The 20,908-nt window shown below is 41.9% G+C and overlaps 1 protein-coding gene across 6 annotated transcripts in view; it reads right to left on the bottom strand.

The window, feature by feature from the left end:
- RUSC2 (RUN and SH3 domain containing 2) overlaps window positions 1-20,503 on the bottom strand; it is a 61,892-nt gene extending 41,389 nt beyond the window's left edge. For 2 of the 6 annotated variants that reach the window (XM_061426859.1, XM_061426858.1), the window contains exon 1: window positions 20,191-20,503. The gene's annotated coding sequence lies outside the window, so the exon portion shown is untranslated. The remainder of the gene's footprint in view (window positions 1-20,190) is intronic. The other 4 variants (XM_061426864.1, XM_061426863.1, XM_061426865.1 and 1 more) reach the window with 3 other exon arrangements.
- Window positions 20,504-20,908: the final 405 nt, after the last annotated feature.

The following is a 20,908-nucleotide window of genomic DNA, read 5'->3' as shown; positions in this document are numbered from 1 at the left end:
GTTTGTTGTGATCCACACAGTCAAAGGCTTTGGCACAGTCAATAAAGCAGCCCCCTAAGTTCACAAGTACACATAAAACTGATGGTTACCTTTATAAGAGAGTTAAGAATAAAAGAAATACATAAAAAACACAGGACTATATGGCAAGGAAGTATATTATAACTGTTTATATACATTTTCTCTCTTCCCTTGATTGCATGTTAAGGACAGAAATGGTCTTACTCATCTTTGCAGTCATTTAACCTAGCCTAGAAGGAAATGGCAACCCACTCCAGTGTTCTTGCCTGGAGAATCCCAGGGACGGGGGAGCCTGGTGGGCTGCCCTCTCTGGGATCGCACAGAGTTGGACACGACTGAAGCGACTTAGCAGCAGCAGCAGAGTCTGGCACATGGTTTATAATGTTCACTGAACTGAACTAAGGAGGAACTGAATCTTTACCAAAGTAAATTGGGAAAATTTCTTTTTCCAGAGCAGAATTTGGTTCATTACAATTTTGGATGTATTTATACACACTAAGTTCTACTCCTCCCTAGTGGGATGTGGGGTGCTGAGTGGACAGAGCTGGTAGTGGCTGGCCTCTGGAATGTGCAGGGAGAGTATCCCCAGGTATGGCTCCTCTCCCTGCACCCCAACACCACACTCCCTTCACTGCTAGTGGGAGCTGCACCATGAGAACCAAAATTGCACATTCCAGCCAGAATGTCCAACAGATGTACTCTCTCTGTCTCGTGTCATCCGTCCCCGTTGAACCTCACCAGTCTTCAACTCTGTTTTGTGAGAGGCTGAGCCTCCAGGAAAGAATGCAGGATGTGCCTCAAAAAGTCCAGCACTAGCTGAGAAACTGTTTGTTTTTTCCTAAAAATGGTCAGTCCATAAAAGTTACGTAAGACTCGGCTCTCCTCACTGGGAGCTTTTCCAACTCCAGCTGGAGAGATTCCTCTAGCTGTTTAGAGTTCAGGAAAAGAGTTTGGAATTTCCTGATTGGCTAGCCTATATTGGAGCCATCTCTGGCTAGCAATAGGGAGGTTCCAGCAGAGAACACTGTAACTCTTGTGCTGTCACTGCCCCTCAATTGTAGCCCCTTTGAGTTCCCCAGGGGACAGGAAATAGCACAATTTGTTTACAGTTAACATCTCAGAACAAAGATGAGCCCCACTACTAAAACCAGAGCCCCACTGCTAAGACCAGTGGCATCAAGTCTTTGAGGCTCCACCCAAACGAGGCAGAACCTAGGGAGTCTAATAGCTCACCCCAGAAGCACAACAAGGCTCTGGGAGGCCTTCCTCCCCTGCTTTGGGCAGATGTATAGAATTTGTTTGTGGCCCTGAGAACCTCAGATGCCAGTCTTGCCCAAGAACAAGATGAATAAGCCAATAAACATGAACCGAGCATCTATGAATTTCAAGGCACCAGACTATGTGAACAAAGCAGATCCGGGGCTGGCCTTCATATAGTGCTTATAAGTTCGCCTGGGGAGACTAAACAAACAACTAAATAATTATGACCACACAAACTATGAAGTAGGCCTTTGGAATGTGCTATATTCAAAGGATACACAGTTAATCCATAAAAGCCATCTCTGTCCATGGAAGGAGGTTAGCATATTTATTAAATCAGGGACCAGTTTATACTGAATTGGCAACCAAAGTTATGTGTTTTGGTTGAAAACTCTGGCCCTTCAAGTAGTCACTGCTGCTGCTGTTTAGTTCTTCACTTTCTGCCATAAGGGTGGTGTCATCTACTGCGGCTGCTAAGTTGCTTCAGTCGTGTCCGACTCTGTGCGACCCCATAGATGGCAGCCAGGCTCCTCCATCCATGGGATTCTCCAGGCAAGAACACTGGAGTGGGTTGCCATTGCCCTCTCCCAAGTAGTCACTAGAATCTATCAATAACTTGCTCTCAGTTGAGCCCCATTTTTATTCCCATTCATTCTGCAGGAGTTCAGTCCCTATTTACATCAAACACTTTTGTTTAAGGCATAACAACTCACTTCAACTAAGAAACTGCTGTTCATTTATAATGAAGAAACTGAACTCTGATTTGCTCTCTCCAGCTTTAGGCCAAGCACTTTTCTTTCTGGTCAACAGAGACCTTGACCTTGTGCACATGCTTAGTCACGTCCGACTCTTTGTGACCCCATGGACTGTAGCCTGCCAGGCTCTTCTGTCCATGGAATTTTCCAGGCAAGAATATTGGAGTGGTTGCCATTTACTCCTCCAGGGGATCTTCCCAACCCAGGGATCGAACCCATGTATCTTGTGTCTCCTGAATTGGCAGGCAGATTCTTTACCACTGTGCCACTTGGAAGGGAGCTAAGAAACGGCTGGTATATAACTCTGCCTCTAAGGACTAATTCTGGTGGGATCCAACATTCTCCTGTTGATGGCTGTTCGGCAGCTAGTTGTGATTTTGGTGTTCTTGCAGGAGAAGATGAGTGCACGTCAGAATGGCCATCATGAAAAAGTTTAAAGGCAAATTATTTGACTCCCCTCACTTTCTTCACCTGTACATGGGGCTAATAATACCTCCTCTTACAGGGTGCTGGTGGAAGTTAAAAGATATAGAAAACATGTGGAACAATGATTGGCATTTAGTGAAGACTCAGATGACACTGGAGAAGGTGATGGCACCCCACTCCAGTACTCTTGTCTGGAAAATCCTATGGACGGAGGAGCCTGGTAGGCTGCAGTCCATGGGGTCTCGAAGAGTCGGACACGACTGAACAACTTCCCTTTCACTTTTCACTTTCATGCATTGGAGAAGGAAATGGCAACCCACTCCAGTGTTCTTGCCTGGAGAATCCCAGGGATGGGGGAGCCTGGTGGGCTGCCGTCTATGGGGTCACACAGAGTCGGACATGACTGAAGTGACTTAGCAGCAGCAACAGCAGATGACACCACCCTTATGGCAGAAAGTGAAGAAGAACTAAACAGCCTCTTGATGAAAGTGAAAGAGGAGAGTGAAAAAGTTGGCTTAAAGCTCAACATTCAGAAAACGAAGATCATGGCATCCAGTCCTATCACTTTATGGCAAATAGATGGGGAAACAATGGAAACAGTGGCTGACTTTATTTTTCTGGGCTCCAAAATCACTTCAGATGGTGACTGCAGCCATGAAATTAAAAGATGCTTACTCCTTGGAAGGAAAGTTATGTCTAACCTAGACAGCATATTAAAAAGCAGAGATGTTACTTTGTCAACAAAGGTCCATCTATTCAAGGCTATGGTTTTTCCAGTAGTCATGTATGGATGTGAGAGTTGGACTATGAAGAAAGCTGAGCGCCGAAGAATTGATGCTTTTGAACTGTGGTGTTGGAGAAGACTCTTGAGAGTCCCTTGGACTGCAAGGAGATCCAATCAGTCTATCCTAAAGGAGATCAGTCCTGGGTGTTCATTGGAAGGACTGATGTTGAAGCTGAAACTCCAATACTTTGGCCACCTGATGCAAAGAGCTGACTCATTTAAAAAGACCTTGATGCTGGGAGGGATTGAGGGCAGGAGGAGAAGGGGATGAAAGAGGATGAGATGGTTGGATGGCATCACCGACTCAATGGACACGGGTTTGGGTGGACTCTGGGAGTTGGTGATGGATAGGGAGGCCTGGGTGCTGCGCTTCATGGGGTCGCAAAGAGTCGGACACAACTGAGTGACTGAACTGACTGAACTGAAGGCTCAGTAAATAATTATAATGAATGTGAATCAGGAATGTCTTCTTTCCTTGAATCTAAATCCTTCCCATTGACTTCTGAGGCTGCACTACTATTCAATTTACCAATTCACAGCAGAGAATCTTGTCACTGTCATACCCAGTACATTTCAACAGGCATACCACCTCAAAATCTTTAACCCTATGGCTCTATTCTTTGCCCCCTAGAAGCTGGAAAGTGACTCAATCTCAGGAAACATCACAAGATAATATACAGAGAAAGTCAGTGTGAATATGCAATTTATCTATGAATCAAGATTTTCCTACCCAGTGAATACAGGTACATGATTACCTGAATTACATTAGCAGAAGACAGAGAAGGTGAGTCCTCTACATAAATTCATGGGCTGACAAGATTCTACTTAAAAGGTCTAATTATTTCCAAACATGTACCCCAGGAGACCCTATCCAAGTCCCGTAGCTTCTGCTGTAGAAAAGCCTCTCTAATCTATCCTTTCTTTTAATTCCTAAAATCAGTGCTCTACTTCTAGGCCCTCCTGAAATACCTCTTTCGAGGACTATTATTCAATCTTTGGGCAAAGATTCCTATTGGCTAGGAATAGACTATTGCTAGGAATACAGTGGTAAACAAAATAGATATTAGCCCTGCCCTCAGGAAGCTTACAATCTAGTGGAGGAAAGCAAACAATCACATAAATAAAAATACAATTATGAAATGTGATAAATGCCTTGAAAATAAAGTGCAGAGTATTAAGAAGGTCTGATTAAGACTAATGACAGATGTGATTAAGAGGTCAGGGAAGGCCTTTCTGGTAAATTGTGAAGGCCTCTCTGTAATTACATGTTGGGCCTTGAAAGGTTAGCTGAAGGGAAGTTAAACAGGTGAAAAGGTGGGGACAACATTCCAGGCAGAAGGAATGACATGTGTGAAAGGCCCTGAGGCAAGACAGTGGTTGGTGTCTTAGACAAACTGAAAGAAAACAGAGTCGTTGAAAGTGTCCATCATATTTGGCAACCAGGAGTCCACTGATGACCTTGACATAAACAATTTCAGGGGAGTGGTTAGTGGAAATGAAATTAGACTGCAGAGGGTGCAAAAGTGAATGGAAAATCAAGCAGAATGGTTGGGTGGTCAACAAAGGTTGGCTGTTACAGTAAAGACAGTCACTACCCAGAGGCTGATGTGGTGTCAGGGGATTTATTTTAAAAAGTAAAGACCTTATCAAATTAATATATGCACATGGTTACAAAGTTAAAAGTGAAAGGGCTTCCCTTGTGGCTCAGCTGGTACAGAATCCACCTGCAACTCAGGACACCTGGGTTAGATCCCTGGGTTGGGAAGATCCCGTAGAGAAGGAAAAGGCTACCCACTCCAGTATTCATTGTCCTATAAAGCTTCTGACGAATAATAGAAATCCATAGCTCCAATCCCCTTCTATCTCTGTGTCATTTTCCATTACTTTCAAATCTTTTAGCAGTCTCATCTGGCATTTATGTTCATGTTTATAAATCACATGCATATTAATTATTTCTTAATTTTAAACATTCTTTTTTTACTTCCTACATCCACCTTTCTCACACTTTCTGATTTAATTAATATCCAGTGTTTGCTATGACTTGGTATAGCAAATAAGAGTCTATTTGTTGTTGCTCAGTTGCTTAGTCATGTCCGACTCTTTGCAACCCCGTGGACTGCAGCCCGCCAGGCTTTCGTGTCCTTGATCTCCTGGAGTTTGCTCAAACTCATGTCCATTGAGTCAGTGATGCCATTCGACCATCTCATCCTCCGTCCCCTTCTTCTCTTGCCTTCAATCTTCCCAGCGTCAGGGTCATTTCTCATAAGTCAGCTCTTTGCATCAGGTGACCAAAGTATTGGCACTTCAGCTTCAGCATCAGTCCTTCTAAGGAATATTCAGGGTTGATTTTCTTTAGGATTGACTGCTTTGACCTCCTTGCTGTCCAAGGGACTCTCAAGAGTCTTCTCCAGCACCAGTTTGAAGGCATCAATTCTTCGGTGCTCAGCCTTTTTTGCTGTCCATGGAGTCACAAGGAGTTGAACACAACTGAGCATCTTTTGCAACAGAATGGGAAAGACTAGAGATCTCTTCAAGAAAATTAGAGATACCAAGGGAACTTTTCATGCAAAGATGGGCTCAATAAAGGACAGAAATGGTACGGACCTAACAGAAGCAGAAGATATTAAGAAGAGGTGGCAAGAATACACAGAAGAACTGTACAAAAAAGATCTTCACGACCCAGATAATCATGATGGTGTGATCACTGACCTAGAGCCAGACATCCTGGAATGTGAAGTCAAGTGGGCCTTAGAAAGCATCACCGAACAAAGCTAGTGGAGGTGATGGGATTCCAGTTGAGCTATTCCAAATCCTGAAAGATGATGCTGTGAAAGTGCTGCACTCAATATGCCAGCAAATTTGGAAAACTCAGCAGTGGCCACAGGACTGGAAAAGGTCAGTTTTCATTCCAATCCCAAAGAAAGGCAATGCCAAAGAATGCTCAAACTACCACACAATTGCACTCATCTCACATGCTAGTAAAGTAATGCTCAAAATTCTCCAAGCCAGGCTTCAGCAGTACATGAACCGTGAAATTCCAGATGTTCAAGCTGGATTTAGAAAAGGCAGAGGAACCAGAGATCAAATTGCCAACATCTGCTGGATCATCGAAAAAGCAAGAGAGTTCCAGAAAAACATCTATTTCTGCTTTATTGACTACGCCAAAGTCTTTGACTGTGTGGATGACAATAAACTGTGGAAAATTCTTCAAGAGATGGGAATACCAGACCACCTGACCTGCCTCTTGAGAAACCTATATGCAGGTCAGGAAGCAACAGTTAGAACTGGACATGGAACAACAGACTGGTTCCAAGTAGGAAAAGGAGTATGTCAAGGCTGTATATTGTCACCCTGCTTATTTAACTTATATGCAGAGTACATCATGAGAAACACCGGGCTGGAAGAAGCACAAGCTGGAATCAAGATTGCCGGGAGAAATATCAATAACCTCAGATATGCAGATGACACCATCCTTATGGCAGAAAGTGAAGAGGAACTAAAAAGCCTCTTGATGAAAGTGAAAGAGGAGAGTGAAAAAGTTGGCTTAAAGCTCAACATTCAGAAAATGGAGATCATGGCATTTGGTCCCATCACTTCATGGGAAATAGATGGGGAAACAGTGGAAACAGTGTCAGACTTTATTTTTTTGGGCTCCAAAATCACTTCAGATTGTGATTGCAGCCATGAAATTAAAAGACGCTTACTCCTTGGAAGAAAAGTTATGACCAATCTAGATAGCATATTGAAAAGCAGAGACATTACTTTGCCAACAAAGGTCCGTCTAGTCAAGGCTATGGTTTTTCCAGTGGTCATATATGGATGTGAGAGTTGGACTATGAAGAAAGCTGAGCACTGAAGAATTGATGGTTTTGAACTGTGGTGTTGGAGAAGACTCTCGAGAGTCCCTTGGACTGCAAGGAGATCCAACTAGTCCATCCTAAAGGAGATCAGCCCTAGGTGTTTTTTGGAAGGAATGATGCTAAATATGAAACTCCAATACTTTGGCCACCTCATGAGAAGAGTTGACTCATTGGAAAAGACTCTGATGCTAGGAGGGATTAGGGGCAGGAGGAGAAGGGGATGACAGAGGATGAGATGGCTGGATGGCATTACTGACTCAATAGACGTGAATCTGAGTGAACTCTGGGAGTTGGTGATGGACAAGGAGGCCTGGTGTGCTGCGATTCATGGGCTCCCAAAGAGTCGGACACGACTGAGCGACTGAACTGAGCATCTTTCACTCACTCACTCACTCACTCACTTTTCTCCTGTCCAGCTCTCACATCCATACATAACTACTGGAAAAATCATAGCTTTGACCAAATGGACCTTTGTAGGTAAAATAATGTCTTTCCTTTATAATATGCTGTCTAGATTGGTCATAGCTTTTCTTCCAAGGAGCAGGCGTCTTTTAATTTCATGCCTGCAGTCACCATCTGCAGTGATTTTGGAGCCCAAGAAAATAAAGTCTGTCACGGTTTCCATTGTTTCCCCATCTATTTGCCATGAAATGATGGGTTGTAACTTTAATACATGACTCTCTTTAGTTTAGTTTTCTATATATTTATCCCTAATTCTTCCCAAATTCTCTAGCAGAACTGTAAAAATTGCTCTCAATCTAATTTTCCAAACAGTCAAACATAGTTCCTTTTTTTTTTTTTTTTTCCTGGACCATAATCCTTCTGGAACTTTCTGTTCTCCTGATACATTTGAACTGACTCTCCTCTATGGTTTACAACACCACTATCATGCTGGACATCTCTTTATCCTCATCCTAGGAATTTTCTTTGCCTCTCTTCTCTTAGTTGCCCTGTGATCCCATGCCCTAGATCTCATGATTTCTTCTTTCTTGTTTATATTCTCATTTTGCTGAAGCATATTCTGTAATAGCTTTCTAAGAAAGGATACATAGTAGGAATATTTTTGTAATGAGTATCTGAAAGTATATATTTTAAACTCTTACTGTTGATAATTTGGCTGAGCATAAAACCCTAGGTTAGAAATCAATTCCTCTCATGAATCTGAAAACACTGCTCACTGTTTACTAATTAGATTTCATTCTTGTTGAGTACAGTGCCATTCTGATTTCCGATGCTTGTATGTAAACTTTTAAAAAAGAACACTGGTTTAAAATTTCTCTATATCCCTAATGTCCTAAATTTTCATGACGAGTTGCCCTAGGGTATGGTATTTCTATTGGTTGTGCTGGGCACTCAGTGGGCCCTTTTGATTTGGAGACTCTTCTTTAGTTCTGGGAAATACACTTTTACTCTTTCTTTTCTTTTTTGTAACTTTGTCTCCACTGACATTGAAGATTTAGAAAGAGAGGAATTAAACGATGAAGCAATATCCTTGAGGAGTAGTTAGGTGCTCAAATTTTCTATATTTCTATTCACTTAAAAAATTTTAAAGTATACAGGCAATATTGCTAACCATAAGCATAACGTACAGCAGATCTCTAGAACTTATTCATCTTGCATAACTCAAACTATACCAGTTGAACAGCATCTCATTTCCCCCACCCCCAGCTCCTGGCAACCACTATTCTTTTTCCTGTATCTATGACTTTGACTATTTTAGATTCCTCATACAAATGGAATCATGCAGTATTTGTCCTTCTGTGACTGACTTATTCCCTTAAAACTAAGATCATAATAGGAAAATGGGCAGGATATGAGCAAACATTCCATAGAAGAGGGAACAGAATATAGCTAATAAGCATACAATAAGATTTAAAACACTATTAAAATATTGCTTTAAATTCATCAATTATCAAACAAAACAGTAATAGTTAATCCTGGTGAAGACAACTAAAACAGGCGTTTTCACATTTTGTCAATAAAAGCATATTTCAGTTCAGTTCAGTTCAGTTCAGTCGCTCAGTCGTGTCCAACTCTTTGCGACCCCATGAATCGCAGCACGTCAGGCCTCCCTGTCCATCACCAACTCCCGGAGTTTACTCAGACTCAGGTCCATCGAGTCAGTGACGCCATCCAGCCATCTCATCCTCTGTCGTCCCCTTCTCCTCCTGCCCCCAATCCCTCCTGGCATCAGAGTCTTTTCCAATGAGTCAACTCTTCCATGAGCATATTTGGGTACCCTCGTATTGAGGTTGGGGGAAAATGTATATATATATCCAGTCTTAAAAATATTCAAATCCTCTAATTCCACCTCCAGAATTCTATACTAAAGAAATTATCAAAGATTTTTTTATAAGGTTATTAATCTGAACATTTTTCAGAAAAGAGAAAGCTATTTTTAGAAACCTCAAATGTCTAACATTTGTGTTAAGTAAATTATGGTAAATTCAAACAATGGATTTGTTACCCAACTATTAAAAATTTGGTTTCCAAAAACTGTTCGATTAGATGTTGTCATTTTATACTTGTCTGTATTTTTCTAGATTTTCAACAGTGAAAATATATTTCACCTTTAATTACAGAAAGAGACAAACACTTTCTCAGAAAATATTTTTAAACAAAATAGACAAGATTTATTTGTTTCAAAGGAAAATATCATAGTATCCTTCATTTCGTTTGTCTCCATAAAAACACAGTTAAGTTTAAACATTTTCTAGGTTAAAATCTGAGCAGTGAATAGCATTTCTTTGGACTGTATTCTCCACAATCTCTTAATCTTAAATGAGTAATAGGTTTATAAACCTAATCTCTAAAGGAAGAAAACACTGTGGAGATGATATGCCATAAATCACACTCTTAGTGGCACTATTTGGCCTTTGATTCCCGGGGCTTATGCATTAGAGTCTTTTCATTTCTTTCAAAATCAAAACCAAAACCTTTATGTTGATTAAACCTGAGAACCACTTATCAAGCTGAGACTAGAGTTCGGGTCTAACAGTAGTTCTACTCAAAGTGTAGTCTATGGACCAGTAGAATCAGCCTCTCCTTGGAATTTATTAGACTGGTAAATGGTTGGACTTACTGAATCAGAACTTCGGGAGTGACAGGTGATTTTTATGTAGCCTCAAGTTTAAGAATTAACACATATCTAGAGGAAATTAAGCAAAGAGGCTAATAGCATGCAAAGGGAGGGAGGTACAGAGCCCATCCAATGTTCAATGTGTATATATATATTTAAAGCATATACATTATTATAAAATATTCTAAAAACAAACTTTTTCCATACTACAAACTAGAAGTTATGGCTAGAAAATATTTTCTTGGATTTGGACTAAAAAAGGTTGACAAATTAGCATAGGTCTTGGATCAAAGGGTAAAAGGAATCTATAATTCATTCCTGGTTCCAGACAGCTCATTAAATTAAGGCTAAGTGTTTCACATAGGAATTTAGGTATGTATGCAGTAAATATTTTGGCTATATTTCTGTCAAACCATGATTGGTTACTGGCAGGTGATCAGCTGAAGATGATGGGATCTTCACTTCTTTCAACCTCTTTCCACTTTGGAGTCATGACTCAGTAGGCAAAACTCAGTAGTCACCGTGACTGGCTTAAAGTGTGCTTTACAGAGCCCTTCCATTGACAATGAAAGGGAAGTGAATGGGGTAGAGAGGGAAGGAAGGAGAGATGAACAGGTTAGACTCTACTTCTCCCAACCCCTTGCCTTCAACCAAAACAGCTCAGCCTTTACCTTTTTGTGTCCACTTATCTGTGGAATATACTTGAACAAAGATCTCCCCTCTAAAAAACATTTTGAAAATTTCTATTCTCTACTACATGTTCTCAACAACCCAATAAAAAGCCATAGCTTAAGGAGCTGTTAGTGCTCCTTGTTAACTATCTATCACCACCACCTGGCTGTCAAAAGGACTCAGGATGCATAATGGGCAGGTGGTCCTGCTTCCAGGACTCCCTTCTCCAACCACTATCATTAGGGATGAATAAACTAATAATGTTGCAAGTTGCTGTGTTGGATGTGAGGCTAAGCATATCACATAAACCAGCCTATAAACTGAACCTGACATTACACTATCTAAGGAGTAAAAGATTGGGGACTGCTGTTCCAAAAAACAGTAATTTAAACATTGCTGTCTCATGTATATATTACTGTATAACAAACATTCCACAACTTAGTGGCTTACAACAATGACTGATTATATCTCACAGTTTTGTGAGCTGGCTAAGGGTTTTTTTGCAGTTCCAAAAGATGGGTTCTGGAAATGTTTTGAATAGAAGCAGAATGGCCCTCTCCCACCAAATAAGAGAAGTCCTTCAAAGTAATCTCCTTGGGAGACAATTCACCCAGCAATGCTCCTATTCAAAACATTTCAAGAACTCATCTTTTGGAACTGTGAAAAACCCCTTAGCCAACTCACAAAACTGGATACAATCAGTCATTGTTGTAAGCCACTAAGTTGTGGAATGTTTGTTAAACAGTAATATATAAGTGAGACAGAAATGTTTAAATTACTATCCTTTTGGAGCAGGAGATCAAAAGGTGGTTCCCAACCTTTCTGGCACCAGAGACCAGTTTCATGGAAGACAGTCTTTCCATGGACCCGGGGGATGGGGTGGTGGCTGTGGTTTCAGGGTGATTCCAGAGCATTATATTTATTGTGCATTTTATTTCTATTGTTATTACATCAGCTCCACCTCAGATCAGACATTAGATCCTGGAGGTTGGGGACCCTAATTTGGAGGATATTTAAAAGGAAATGATTAGCCTCGCAGAAAAACTCTAGCTATCTAGAACCTTCAGAGATTAGGTTGGTCTGATAACAGTTTGGCTGTATCTTTTAAAAAAAAATTTATTTATTTGGCTGCTTCACGTTTAGTTGTGGTACATGCAGGATCTTTTTTTGCAGTGCTCAGGCTTCTTTTTAGTTGTGGCTCTAGGGCTCCAGAGTGTGACGCTTCAGTAGCTGTGGGGTGTGGGCTTAGTTCCCCAACCAGGGATCAAACCCACATCCCCTGCATTGTAAGATGGATTCTTAAACACTGGACCACCAGGGAAGTCCCTGGCTGTATCTTTAAATAAACAGATCCTTGTTATCCTTAAGATAACAAGAAAATAACATTTTGGAAGTGAAACAACTCTCAGATGAATGGGATCAGGAGTGGGTTCCCAACTCTCCCATCTGAGTTTTTGCTTTTTCCCTTGGGGTCTTCTGAATCCTATCTATACTGACTTTAGGAATATTCTGATCTTTCTTTTACCTGAACATGGGTAAAAACCGATTTTCTATTTTTTCCCTAAGGACACTATATATAAGGTTCTATTTTCATTCTTAAAATAATTATATAAGAGAAGAAAGGAAGTACAAAAGTATAAAAACAGATAAACAAGTTAAATATAGATTTTAGGATCCTAAGATAAACTTAAGTATAAACTTTGGATCCTAAAATAACTAAATCTAGCCAGAAGTTGGCTGACTCTTTTTCCCTCTCCACCCAGTTATCAACTTGTCATCCTTGACCACAGGATCTCACACAAGAAGCCAAAAACAGCATACATTTCAGAGCTCAAAGTCTCATCTTCCAAGAATTCCAGAGAACAGCAATTTTCTGCTTTAAGTATCAAGAATAATTTTTTTTTAATTTAGGTATTTCGGTAAAACTTTTAAAATGTATACTTTTACTTACACACTTTTGTTTTATACACAGTATATAGACTATAACTTAACTTTTCTTTGGTGACTCTGTGCTACCAATGCAGAGGACCTGGGTTCAAACTCTAGTCAGGGAACTGGATCCCACATACCACAACTAGGAGTCTGAGAGCTGCAACTTAAGGATGCCACGTGTTGCAACTGAGACCTGGCGCAGCCAAATAAATAAATATTTTAAAAATAAATAAGGATGAGAGAAAGAAATTTTAAAAATCAGTTTAGTGTTTCTAGACAAAATAATGAACAATCTGAAAAGGAAATTAAGAAAATAATTCCATTTACAACAGCATCAGAAAGAGTAAAATACTTAGGAATAAACTTAACCAAGAAGGTAAAGGCTTGTACACTGAAAACTATAAAATGCTACTGGAAGAAATTAAAGAAGTAAGTGGGAAGATATCATGTGTTCATGGATCATAAGACTTAATATTGTTAAGATGTCAACACCTGCAATATGCAACACCTGCAATACGGATGGAAATTATGCTAAGTGAAATAGGCTAAATCACAGAATGACACAGAATGACAAATACTGCCCAATTCCACTTATATCAGGAATCTAAAATAGTTAAATTCATGAATCAAAGAGTAGAATGACAGCTGACTGGGGGAGAGGGAAATGGGGAGTTGTTGTTCATTGGGTATAAAGTTTCAGTCAAGCAAGATGAATAAGCTCTAAAGATATGCTGTAAAACAATATACCTACAATAAACAATATATTGTAAACTTAAAATTTGTTAAGAGGGTAGATCTTATGTGAGGCTTCCCTGGTGACTCAGATAGTAAACAATCTGCCTGCAATGAGGGAAACTCAGGTTCAATCCCTAGGTTGGGAAGATCCCCTGGAGAAGGGAATGGCTACCCACTCCAGTATTCCTGCCTGGAGAACCCCATGGACAGAGAAGCCTGGTGGGCTACAGTCCATGTGGTCACAAAGAGTTGGACATGACTAAGCAACTAACACTGTGTTCTTTCTGTAATAATGAAAAGATGTCAACTGCCCAAAGCAATCCACAGATTCAGTGAGATCCCTTTCAAAATCCTAATGGTAATTTTTACAGAAATAGAAAAATTCATTCTAAAATTTGTATGAAATCACAAGGGGTCCTTAATAGTTAAAAAAAAAGGTTGAAAAACAGAACAAAGTTGTAGGAGTCATACTTCCTTACCACACAGCTTACAGTCATCAAAAGAGTAGGGTACTGCCTCATGAGGGTCAGAATGGCCATCATTAAAGGTGGGGACTTCCCTGGTGATCCAGTGGCGAGATTCTATGCTCCCAATGCTGGGTGCCAGGGTTCAATCCCTGGTTGAGGCACTAGGTCCCACATGCCATAACTATGAAATCACATTCTGTAACAGACCTGGTGCAGCCAAACAAACCAACCATTGAAATTTTTTTTTTTTTTTAGTCTACAAGTAACAAATGCTAACAAATGGTGAAAGGAACCCTCCTACACCATTAATGGGAATGTAAGCTGTGCAGTCACGGTGGAAAACTATGGAGGTTCCTCAGAAAACTAAAAATAGAATTACCACAAAAGTTGAAAGTGTTAGTCACTCAGTCGTGTCTGACTGTTTGCGACCCCATGGACCGTAGCCCACCAGGCTCCTCTGTCCATGGGATTTCCCAGGCAAAAATACTGGAGTGGGTTGCCATTTCCTTCTCCAGGGGATCTTTCTGACCCAGGATCGAACCTGGGTCTTTTGCATTGCAGGCAGGTTCTTTACTGTCTGAGCCACCAGGGAAGCCCATGAAACGATCTAGCAATCCCACTCCTGGGCATATACCCAGACAAAACTATAATGCAAAAAGATACATGCATTCCTATGTTCACAGCAGCACCATTCACAGTAGCCAAGACATGGAAATAGCCTAAATGTCCACTGACGGATGAGTGGGTAAAGAAGATGTGGTGTGTATATACTGTGAAGCACTGTCTCTAAGCTGTGTCTGGCTTTTTGTGACCCATGGACTGCAGCACACCAGTCTTCCCTGTCCTTCACTATCTCCTGGAGTTTTCTCAAACTCATGTCTACTGAGTTGGTGATGCCATCCAAGTGATGCCATGAAGTACTACTCAGTCATAAAAAAGAACACAATAATGCCATTTGCAACAACATGGATGCAACTAGAGATTATTATACTAAATGAAGTAGTCAGAAAGACAAAGACAAATACCATATGATATCACTTGTATGTGGAATTGAAAATATGACACAAATGAATCTAAGAAACAGAAGCAAAATCAGGGGCATAGAGCATAGACTGGTGGTTGCCAAGGTGTGGGGGGTGGGAGGGGTGGATTGGGAGTTTGGGATTAGCAGATGCTAACTGGTGTGTACAGAATGGATAAACAACAAGGTCCTACTGTATAGCACATGGAACTATATTTAATGGAAAAGAATATGAAAAAGAAAGTATATATATGTATAACCAAGTCACTTTGCTGAACACTGTAATTCAACTATACCTCAATAAAAAAAAAAAAAATAGAGAGCCTAGAAATAAACCTGGCATTTCTGGTCAATTGATACTCAACAAGAATGGCAACACTATTCAAAGGGGAAAGGACAGTCTTCAACAAACGGTGTTAGGAAAATTGGATATCCACATGCAAAAGAATAGGCCCTTATCTTACACTCCATATAAAATTTAACTCAAAATAGATCAAGACCTAACCATAAGAGATAAATCTATTCAAGAAAACTTGGAAGAAAACATAGGGAAAAAGCTTCATGACAGATGAATGGATAAAGAAGAATTGAATTTGGCAATGATTTATTGGCTACACCAAGAGCACAGACAAACAGAGAAAAAATAGGTAAGTAGGACCTCATCAAAATTTAAAAACTTTTGTGTATCAAAGAATCACAAAAGAGTGAAAAGGCAACCCCATGAAATGGGAGAACATATTTTCAAATCATAATATCATAATAAGGGACTTCTATCCTAAATATATAAAGAACTCTTACAATTCAACAATAGAAAGATATAACCCAATTAAAAACAGGCAAAGGATTTCTAATTGACTTTTCTTCAAAGAAAATATAAAAACAGCCAATAAGCACAAGAAAAGATACTAAACATCACAAGCCATTAGAAAAATGCAAATCAAAACCACAATGAGATACCGCTTCAGACCCATTAAAATAAGTAAAGTCGCTCAGTAGTGTCCAACTCTTTGTGACCCCATGGACTGTAGCCTACCAGGCTCCTCTGTCCATGAGATTTTCCAGGCAAGAGTACTGGAGTGGGTTGCCATTTCCTTCTCCAGGGGATCTTCCCGAACCCAGGGATCGAACCTGGGACTCCAGCATTGCAGACAGACGCTTCACCGTCTGAGCCACCAGGGAAGCCCTCAGACCCATTAGGATGACTATTATTTAAAAAAACAAAACACAAAATAAGTGTTGGCAAATCTGTGGAAAAACTGGAATGCTTGACATTGCTGGTGGGAAAGTAAAATGGTACAGCCACTGTGAAAAATGGTAAGGCAGTTCCTCAAAAAATTAAATGTAAAATTACCATATGATTCAGCAGTTCCATTTCTGGATATATATCCAATGGAATTGAAAACAGGGACTCATATCTGTACACCAATGTTCAAAGCAGTTTTATTCACAATAGCTAAAAAGTGGAAGCAACCCAAGCTTTTATGTGGATAAAAATAATGTGATATATACTTGCAACGGATATTATTCAGCCCTAAAAAGGAAGGAAATTGGGATGCAAGCTACCACATGGATGAACCTTGAAGACATTTTGTTAAGTGAAATAAACCAGTCACAAAGAGACAAATGTTGTATGATTAATTTACACGTAGTACCGAGAGTAGTCAAATCATAGAGAAAGAAAGTAGAATGGTGGTTGTCAGGGGCTGGGAGAACAGGAAATGAGTTATTGTTAACGAGTATGCAGTTTCAGTCTGAGAAGATAAAAGTTCTGGAGATAGATGGTGGTGATGACTGAACAACAATGTGAATGTACTTAATGACACTGAATTGTATGTTTAAGAACTGTTTAAATAGTAAATTTCATGTTATATAAATTTTACCACAACTTAAGTAAAAAAGAATAAATGTAATACCAGAGAGATTCTGCTATGAGTTATAACTTTTCATTAGAATGCATCCCATTCTCCACCCTCACCCCCTGAAGTCAATCTCAGAGCAATGTTTATATGTGGTCATTCAAAACAATACACTCATTTTGCATGACAGACTCATTTGACAGGAACTATAATATCATATGTCAATGTTTGAGTGAGTGTTTTCTGGGTAACCTCAACACTGATCAACGGACTATCTCTACAGAGCCTGCCCTTACCCTAACATGCAGTCAGTGAGCCATCTCAGTCAACTGACTTTTACTAAGTGCTCAGTCATTGTGTATGAGTAACAGAAAAAAACGATGAGTTATTGTCCTAAAGTTGCACAGAGAAAAATAGAACACATAAACCTTCCCATGAACTAGGGAAGCAAATAAAAATACAGGAAGCAAATAAAAACACGGGATACTCTGTTATTTATCTGAAATTCAAATTTAACTTGGCATCCTGTATTTTATCTGGCAATGCTCTGCCATATTGGAAGTGAAGAGAAAATAAATAATCCAGAGTGTTTTGGGGATACTGAGGTCTTAACAGGGACCTAGACAGACTAGTGTAGAAAAGCTGATTAAAAACATATTGGTTAACCAGGTCTCTCGCGTTATTTCCTTGTTTCCAGAATCCTTAGCGCGGAGTGGAAGAAGACTCTTTTAGCTCCGCTTCTAAAAAAAAAACAACAAAAAAAACCATATTGGTTAACCAAAAAAAAAAAAAAAAAAATTAAAAGTACTGGTCTCTAAACTCCATGCTTAATTCTGCTCAGGAGCCCCTTCCTGCTTTGAGTATCTGTGATCCAAGACTTACTTTCTAAAGTTACAAAGTCAGAGAATGGGAGAAAGAAAAAGTAGAGAAGGATAAACCAAAGCTAGAAATGAGTGAGAGCATACCCAGCTTCCAGTCAGGAAGGACTGGCCTCAAAAAGGGACCTTAGGCACTTAACATAAAAATCAGAGGAAATCAGATTTTGACCTGGCTCAAAGCAGAAGAGAAACAATGACAGAGAATGCTCTACAGCCATACAGTAGGAGGGACACGCAGAGTCGAATACAACTGAGCACATATGTGAGTGAGGAGGGACTGGCATAGCAGAACACCAGAGACAGCGGTGGGATCTCCCAACTCCCTGACACCATTACCATTACTAATTTCCACGGAGCCCCCCAAGAACCTCCAGTCACAGTTTTTACCTACCAATACTCTGAATTGACACTTTCGTACTGTGGTGCTGGAGTAGACTCTTGAGTGTCCCTTGGACAGCAATGAGATCAAACCAGTCAATCCTAAAGGAAATCAACCCAGAATATTCATTGGAAGGACTGATGCTGAAGCTCCAATACTTTGGCCACTTGATGTGAAGAGCTGACTCATTGGAAAAGACCCTGATGCTGGGAAAGATTGAGGGCAAGAGGAGAAGGCGGTCACGGAGGATGAGGTGGTTGGATGGCATCACTGACTCAAAAGATAAGAGTTTGAGCAAGCCCAGGGAGATAGTGAAGGACCGAGAAGACTGGTGTGCTGCAGTACATGGGGTCACAGAGTCAGACACGACTCAGTGACTGAACAACAGTACTCTGAGCCCCAGTGACAATAATGCCTCTAGTTGTCAGGCAACTACTTCTTATAAACTCCTGCAGCTTTCCAGCCATTGTTTCATCAGTCAGCAGTATCATCTATTTCCCCATGGACCCTGGGCCAAAATTGACATCGCCGAACCCTGTCTTAGCTTCAGGAAATTGAATCTGTTCATGTCATCCTCTTAGGAACCAACAAAAACAGATTTCAGGCTCTCTGTTCTTTGAGAATCCCATCTTTAAAAGGCCTGTGTTCTTGTTTATTACTGACACTGTTCAGATAGTGGTAATCCCTGCCTGATGCTGGTCTACTGAGATATAAATGGCTCATATGGCCTGATCATACTATAGTAGTATTTAGGAATCTTTGATAAGTCTCACACTAGGCCAGGCTGGGATGTCTCCCCTCTCCATTGGAGGCAGGGGAAGGGGAGGTATCCAAGAATTAAAAGGGTAAAGTAACTGAGGTCATTCTTCCAACCTGTCCTGAAGCACCAGCTGATCAGGTACACTGAATCAGGTTTGAAGGATGTGGCTAGCCTCCACAATTCTTCCCTAGAGGGAGCAGTTAGTCTCTAGGGCAAGAGGAGGGGGGTCACCTGGGTAAAGCTCTTTAAAGATTATCTGGGCAGGCACTGAAGGACTGACCAATAAAAATTTCTGCAGGCTTGGACCTTAATTTTTTCTTTTTGGTAAACATAAAGGTAAAACAGCTAATAAAAAGAAGCTTCTATGTAAATGAAATTAGATGCATGAACTGAGAGACTGAGTATGTTCAGTTTTATGCTCCCACCATGAACACCGCAAGTAATCCCCTGACGCCCTTCGTTTTTCCCCCCAATTCATGTAACTAGTGACACGTCTTCCCATGAAACACTGCCTCACAGCCTCTGCATTGGTTTCATTCATTCACTCACCCATCAAATATTTACCGAGTCTACCATGTGCCAGGCACTGTGCTGGGCACTGGAGATACACATGAATCGTGTACGGTCCTTGCCTCCAGGGCAGCCCCCTGGTGTCCTCAGGGCCAGCCTGGCATCCCAAGGCAGCCCTGGGCAACGGGATCACGATACCCTTTGCAGCAGGTAAGAGCGGTAGCAGTGGGCTGGCAAAATGCCAGGCCACAGGTTTTCCCAAGGTAAAACTGGATGTGAGAGAGCGATCCCAGCCCGGCTCAAACAGGCATCAAAGTGGGAACCAGGGGCCAAAGGGGCGGAGGGTGCAAAGGACCCGGCGTGCAGAGGACTCTCGCCGCAGTCGCCGGGTTGGGTGCTGAGCGGCCACGCGCGCTCCTCCAGGGCCGTCACAGGAGATGTGGGGACAACGATGACCCCTGGGCGCGAGTCAGCTGAGGGGGTGTCTCGAAGGGACAGTTTGAGGAGACGGTTAGGGTGGACCTGAGGTGACGCCCCAAAGGATGGCTTGTCCTGGGTGACTGAGGATTTAGTGGATGGAGGAACTGAAGGGATAGGACTGAAGATGAGGTTGGTCCAGAGGGTCAAGCAAGACCGAAGGGTGGGGCTGACGGGACGAGGGCGAAGGGCTGAAGGGAAGGGAGGGCGCGCTAAGGACTGGATAGGTGAGCAAACTGAGGGCCTTTCTCCCAAGGGATCATTTGGAACGCGAGGACAGCGGATCTCCGGGATCTCGCCTGCCCCAAAGACGCGTCCTACCTGGTTTCTCGCCTCGGCGTGGTCCTATCGCGCAGGCAGCGGAAGCGTCTCGCGCCCTGCAGGGGTCGCGTAGCAGCCGTGACAAGCAGTCGTCCCCCTTCTCTCAGACAGCTTGGTAACGCCCGGTCCTCCCCTGCAGCTGTGGCGCCGATGGTCCGATCTGAATTGCCCTCCTGCCGCCCCTTGGGATGGCCAGTAGTTCGGCCCTCTGGGCCAGTGGGGGTGATCGCCCACCTCCTGGCTCCCTCTGCATTGAGCGCCGCGAGTCACGCGCAGTGCTTTCCCGAGAGGGGAGCTGCTGAGCTTCAGCCGTGGCCCCGCCTTCTGCGGCCTGGGCCCCGCCCCTTCGGGGTGGTGCCGGCTAAGTGGCTGGGGTGTGCTGGAACCTAGAAAACCCTCGCGCGCGGCTTAACTGGCGTGTGGAAGGCAGGTGCATCTGCGCATCCGCCGTCGCCTAATGGAGCGATTCTCTGCCTGACACCGCAGTACAACCTCTTGGGAAAAATAGAAAGACAAAACTAAAGCCTGACCTCAGCAGAGACCAATTGATCCAGAAGCACGGGTAGGGTGGAGTAGGGGTTGGGTGGTGCCCAGCCTTGATATTTTTAAAAGCACCCCAGCATAGCCAGGATGAAGAAGCCTGGTAAAGTCTAGAACGGAACAAAGACTGTCTCCTCTGGCCAAAAATTTAGTCAGGTTCTTCTGAGTCGGCCCTGGA

The sequence above is a fragment of the Bos javanicus genome, chromosome 8 (assembly GCF_032452875.1).
Source record: "Bos javanicus breed banteng chromosome 8, ARS-OSU_banteng_1.0, whole genome shotgun sequence".
Lineage (NCBI taxonomy): Eukaryota > Metazoa > Chordata > Mammalia > Artiodactyla > Bovidae > Bos > Bos javanicus.
The sequence above is the reverse complement of the archived record's forward strand: the minus strand, read 5'-3'. Positions and strand labels throughout refer to the sequence as shown.